At 40.5% G+C, this 6,764-nt stretch overlaps 1 long non-coding RNA gene across 1 annotated transcript; it reads right to left on the bottom strand.

The window, feature by feature from the left end:
- Positions 1-1,304: 1,304 nt before the first annotated feature.
- LOC139555958 (uncharacterized) lies at positions 1,305-6,442 on the bottom strand. The gene is made up of 2 exons (XR_011671044.1): positions 6,190-6,442; positions 1,305-4,143 (listed from the first exon to the last, which is right to left on the bottom strand). It is a non-coding gene; the product is annotated as an uncharacterized lncRNA (long non-coding RNA).
- Between the last annotated feature and the right edge of the window lie 322 nt (positions 6,443-6,764).

The raw sequence follows: 6,764 nt of genomic DNA, 5'->3' as shown, positions 1-6,764 counted from the left end.
GGGGTAAGATTCTAGTTACATTTTCAGATACAAGTTTCAAATTTAGTCAAAAAGCCATTTTTATTGCAAATTAAAGTGTACTGTTAGTTAGCTAGCGAACGGTAGCTTGCTAGCTCGCTAGGTAACATTAGGTGTATGATCTGTGTAGTAATATTATTTGAATCATAAATCAATTTGCATTGCTAGTTATAGCCTAATGTTAGCTAGCTAACATTGAAACTAGTTTGTTAGATTTAGCTACTTGCAGATTCATTCTACAGCTATGACCATGTTTGTATTGGTATTAATATGAGTTGGGATTGTTTAGCTAGATAGCTAGGTAGCTACATGTCTAAACACTTCTGCCAGATTATTACATGACCCATCAAGTTAGCCAGGTGTGTATGGGAGTAATTAAGGCCATCTATAGCATTTATTTCACATGACCCATCAAATCATCTAATAATTATAAAATATTGATGAAATATTTTCATCTGGACAATTGACACTGTTTTTTGATATTGCTACTATTGTGCCATTTACACCTTCTTTATCCTGTGCATGTGACAAATACATGTAGATTTGATTTGATATAGCTTGTATTTAACACATGGCTACACATGCAAATCCTTAAAGAGATAGGTGGGGCTAAGGATTAAAGAGGGTGTGAACGACGCTGAATGGGTGTAGACAAAGAGCTGTCCAGTAGGTACCAAAAATATTCACGAGTAATTTTCTCAAAAGTGGGTTTACAAGTTTATCAACTTTCAAAGCAGAATAACTTACCCATTGTTCCTCAACTGCAGTGTATTTTCTAGCTCTGAGTCTCTACTTTTATCCAATGTAAAAAAACACTTTCAAAATTTGCTACATAAGACCAAATCAAGGAGGTTGGTCACATTTTGTTTGTGTGTGTGTCCTAGGAGTTCCAGGGGTGTACCGACTGGAGGTCAACATGGATGTAGGAGCCCATCCTTGTGACGTCCATCTACACCAGCAAAGGATCTCTCCTGTAGTATAAGGTGCTGTAAATTACAACATTTAAAAAGCCCCTTGGCCATTACATACTGTAAATATTGTTTATTTGAAAACAGTTTCAGGATACAGATGTAAAAAACAAACAAAAAAAAAACAGATTTTTCTGATTATATGCGGAATATTTTCATAACTCTAAACTGATAACACTGGTAATACATTCATGTAAAATCTCAGTTTTCTGTGAAATACCATGAGAACATTTTGTTTAGTCATCAGTACACCAAGTATTCACACCCCTTGACTTTTTCCACACGTTGTTGCGTTACAGCCTGAAATGTTGTTACTGGTCTACCCACAATACCCCCATCAAAGTGGAATGATGTTTTTACAAATTTGTACAAATGAAATAAAAAATGAAAAGCTGAAATGTCTTGGCTCAGTAAGTATTCAGTCCCTTTGTTATGGCAGGCGTGCATACAGTACATAACAACACATAACGGAAGATAGAGAAAGGACGTATACAGACAATAAGTACAGGTAGAAACAGTGCAATTCATGAGCGATCAACGGCTCATCTGTACACTATAAACAATAGAACACTCAATCAACTACAACATTAGCTGTAGGCCAGCCTGCTGGTCCTACTTGTGGTTTTAAACGTTCAGGAGCCGCCTTACTGCCGCTTGGACAAAGGATCGTTTGGGTTTGCTTGTCATTGGTAAGGAGTGTCTTAGGATAAAAAGACATGGAATAGAGCACTGGCAAAATCCTACAGGAAAACCTGTTTCAGTCGGCTTTCTAACAGACTCTGGGGGGAAACAAATGCATCTTTCAGAAGGACAATAACCTAAAACACAAGGCCAAAAATACATTGGAGTTGCTTACCAAGACGAAATTGAAAGTTCCTAAGTGGACTAGGTACATGAATTGTGTTTCTAGCCTGAACCATTCGGCCGTTGTCACTCTAAAGAACCTGGAAAACAACTTGAAAATTATTAATTGTTTTATTGTTTTGTTGAATCGTCATGACTGGTTTGAGAAATCTGTCGTAAGACGATGGTGGCAAAGGATATCATTGCTACTTATTGCGGATTCAAGTTCAGTTTTGAGATCGTCATTGGTGTAGGGTTAGCTGGACTTTTCTGACTGGTCTTGAAACTTTGATAACCTCTCCCCGCTTGGCATGATGGGATATGTAGTGATTATTTATTTTTTTTAACAAAAAACATCAATAATGTGACACTCATCAATTTGACACACAAAAAAATCATACATTGTGAGGAATATCCTTTTTGCATAAAACGTGACCGGATGACGTTTTCCTGTGATATCATGTTGACTCTGTAGCGAGTACGGTTCCATTTGGAAGTTGAGTTTTCTCCTGCATAGTGAAGTTGTTGAGGAGAGAAGATCACCAAAGGTCTTGTTTGTACGTATGTTCATGAATTTCAACTGACTGCCAGCAGATACATCTCATGCATACATTGACCTGTAGGATTACTAGGGAGTGTGGATGGCGCCGTGTATACACACACACGCACGCACACACACACACACACACACGCACACGCACACGCACACGCACACACGCACACACGCACACACGCACACGCACGCACGCACACGCACGCACGCACGCACGCACGCACGCACACACACACACTCATGAATAAAACCCCAGTACTTGTGTAATTTCCCTATGGATTGGATAAGGAGCGTGAGTCAGTAGCCAATCACCTGCCTCTTCCTCCTTCTCAACTCATATTCTCCCATCTAGATCCTTTAATCATTCAATCTGCCTAAGGGTGATTTGAGTAAAAAAATATAAACATATTTTTGGGATCGTTTACTTTTTACTGGTGCAAAATATCTAGGGAAGTCTCAAGGTTTTGCTCGCCTGAGGTAGAGGATCTCATGATAAGCTGTAGACCACACTATCTACCTAGAGAGTTTTCATCTGTATCTTTTGGAGCTGTCTACATACCACCACAGACCGATGCTGGCACTAGGACCGCACTCTGTATTCCGCCATAAGCAAACAGGAAAATTCTCATCCAGAGGCGACGTTCCTAGTGGCTGGGACTATAATGCAGGGAAACTTAAATCAGCTTTACCTAATTTCTATCAGCATATTAACACCTCTTACAGCTACCCCCCCTTCTTTCAATTTCCGCCTGAAGACATACCCCAAATCTAACTGCCTCTAGCTCACGGCCAGAAGCAAGGATATGCATATTCTTGGTACCATTTGAAAGAAAACACTCTGAAGTTTGTGTAAATGTGAATTGAACGTAGGAGAATATAACACAATAGATCTGGTTTAGATAATACAGATAGATAATACAATGAAAAAAAATTGTGTTTTCTTTTAAATTGTTTCTTTAAAATGAACAAGTTAAAACAAACATTCAGATATGAATATGGGGACAATTTCAGTGAACAACATAAGAGGGCAACAGTACTTGTGCAACGTTTCAGAATGATAACTTCCAAAATGAGTGTGCTACATGACATTTATCATGAAGTCACCCAGGTGTCCCACACAAGTAGCCCAAATGTACCCAAGTGGCCAAATTGGTGAAAGTATACATTTTGAAACAAATAACTATATACAAAATACCAAAATGGTATTCTAACACACCCCACCCAAAAAATTGGAGGAAAAACAATGGAAATAAAATGGGGGGGAAATTATTGAAAAAAAAATATGAAGAAAAAAAAAAATATACATTTACAAAATAACATGGGTAACTATTTACACACTTTCAATATTTGGAAGACCCTCAGTCCTCTATCAAATCAAATCTATTTATATAGCCCTTCGTACATCAGCTAATATCTCAAAGTGCTGTACAGAAACCCAGCCTATAACCCCAAACAGCAAGCAATGCAGGTGTAGAAGCACAGTGGCTAGGAAAAACTCCCTAGAAAGGCCAAAACCTAGGCGGAAACCTAGAGAGGAACCAGGCTATGAGGGGTGGCCAGTCCTCTTCTGGCTGTGCCGGGTGGAGATTATAACAGAACAGATTTTCAAACGTTCATAGATGACCAGCAGGGTCAGACACTAATAATCACAGTGGCCCGGGAGGTGTGGAGCCAGAGACACCAGGGGTCCTGCTGGATGAACCAGCTTCAGAGGGGGATGGACACGTTGGCACTGGGGGCTTCCAGTCGGAGTCAGTGTCACTGTGAAAGAAAATGTTCAGTTAGAATAGTTTCACATATGAGCCCTGTATCAACAGGTATAATAAACAGATACATTGGGGAGAACAAGTATTTGAGACACTGCCGATTTATTAAATGACATAAGTATTTGATACATCAGAAAAGCAGAACTTAATATTTGGTACAGAAACCTTTGTTTGCAATTACAGAGATCATACGTTTCCTGTAGTTCTTTACCAGGTTTGCACACACTGCAGCAGGGATTTTGGCCCACTCCTCCATACAGACCTTCTCCAGATCCTTCAGGTTTCGGGGCTGTCGCTGGGCAATACGGACTTTCAGCTCCCTTCAAAGATTTTCTATTGGGTTCAGGTCTGGAGACTGGCTAGGCCACTCCAGGACCTTGAGATGCTTCTTACGGAGCCTCTCCTTAGTTGCCCTACTATGTGTTTCAGGTTTGTTTCGGGTTGTTGTCATGCTGGAAGACCCAGCCACGACCCATCTTCAATGCTCTTACTGAGGGAAGGAGGTTGTTGGCCAAGATCTTGCGATACATGGCCCCATCCATCCTCCCCTCAATACGGTGCAGTCGTCCTGTCCCCTTTGCAGAAAAGCATCCCAAAATAATGATGCTTCCACCTCCATGCTTCACGGTTGGGATGGTGTTCTTGGGGTTGTACTCATCCTTCTTCTTCCTCCAAACACGGCGAGTGGAGTTTAGACCAAAAAGCTCTATTTTTGTCTCATCAGACCACATGACCTTCTCCCATTCCTCCTCTGGATCATCCAGATGGTCATTGGCAAACTTCAGACGGGCCTGGACATGCGCTGGCTTGAGCAGGGGGACCTTGCGTGCGCTGCAGGATTTTAATCCATGATGGCGTAGTGTGTTACTAATGGTTTTCTTTGAGACTGTGGTCCCAGCTCTCTTCAGGTCATTGACCAGGTCCTGCCGTGTAGTTCTGGGCTGATCCCTCACCTTCCTCATGATCATTGATACCCCACGAGGTGAGATCTTGCATGGAGCCCCAGACCGAGGGTGATTGACCGTCATCTTGAACTTCTTCCATTTTCTAATAATTGCGCCAACAGTTGTTGCCTTCTCACCAAGCTGCTTGCCTATTGTCCTGTAGCCCATCCCAGCCTTGTGCAGGTCTACAATTTTAGCCCTGATGTCCTTACACAGCTCTCTGGTCTTGGCCATTGTGGTTGGAGTCTGTTTGATTGAGTGTGTGGACAGGTGTCTTTTATACAGGTAACGAGTTCAAACAGGTGCAGTTAATACAGGTAATGAGTGGAGAACAGGAGGGCTTCTTAAAGAAAAACTAACAGGTCTGTGAGAGCCGGGATTCTTACTGGTTGGTAGGTGATCAAATACTTATGTCATGCAATAAAATGCAAATTAATTACTTAAAAATCATAAAATGTGATTGTCTGGATTTTTGTTTTAGATTCCGGCTCTCACAGTTACAGACCTCTACATGCTTTGTAAGTAGCAAAATCGGCAGTGTATCAAATACTTGTTCTCCCCACTGTATATAGAGTACAGGGAACATAAAGTGCTGTTCCATTTCACTTTGGCCATTGTTGTGGGCCTGCCTCAAATAGGCTATTTCATGTGGGGGTGGGGTGGAGCGGCAGACACACGCAACTCGACCATGCTCCCTCTAATCCATAATATGTAGACTGAGTAGAGGAAGCATGGTCGCTGTGTTGAGATGTGTGGGTTTGCTGTTACATTCTACTCCATTCCATTTTTATATATATATATAAATATATATATATTTAAAGTGATGAGGAATCTAGTTGATATGGACCCTGTACTTTATGTGATGTGAAAATCATGTGAAATGTATTCTTGGAATATCCATATATATATATACACAAACATAGGCTATGGGTCATTCACATACATAAAAACATACCCCCACCCACAATGTATAGCCAATGTGTACTTTACACATTTCATTACATTTTTATATATTGCAAATAAAATGTAAAAACAATCACAAATAATATTTTATATTATTAATTTAAAACAACGGCATTAGCATGAGAAGAACTTACCAGTCCAAAACAATGTCCTCTCCGTTCAAAAAATATGCTTCCATTTGAGTAATAGCTATGGTCGCTAACTGAGTCGTCTTCCAAAAGCAGATCTTTCTCACTTTCACAATCAATTTCCTCTATAATTTTGCCTACATTCGTATATCTAGTCTTAGATTTAGCTTTCCCTGACTTATTCGCCATGATGTTCGATATATAAACAGCTGAAGATGTTCTTTACCGAAATAATGCTGTGCGTTACGAGCTTGGCTCCTTCCAGTATGAATCTTCAATGCGATAGACCGTCTTTACGCCGGAGTTTAATACATGGGTTGGTCTTCCAACACAGAACCATTACATATTGCCGTTTACCTCTGCTCATTGGCTATCTACCCAGCTAGATTTCAAGACGATCAGTGGTCATTGGGTTAAAATACAGTCAATCAATGAAACAGCGGTCATATAATTGGTGCACAATGAGGTCATTACTTGTTGTCTTCCAATCGGTTTCTTTCGGTCAATACGTCCCGCGAAATGACCCATCACGTTTGGTTGTGTTACAAACAAGTGGTTGTGTTACAAACAAACAGTTGATT

The sequence above is a fragment of the Salvelinus alpinus genome, chromosome 27 (assembly GCF_045679555.1).
Source record: "Salvelinus alpinus chromosome 27, SLU_Salpinus.1, whole genome shotgun sequence".
NCBI lineage: Eukaryota > Metazoa > Chordata > Actinopteri > Salmoniformes > Salmonidae > Salvelinus > Salvelinus alpinus.
Note: the sequence above shows the minus strand (reverse complement) of the source record. Positions and strands in the feature narration are given on the sequence as shown.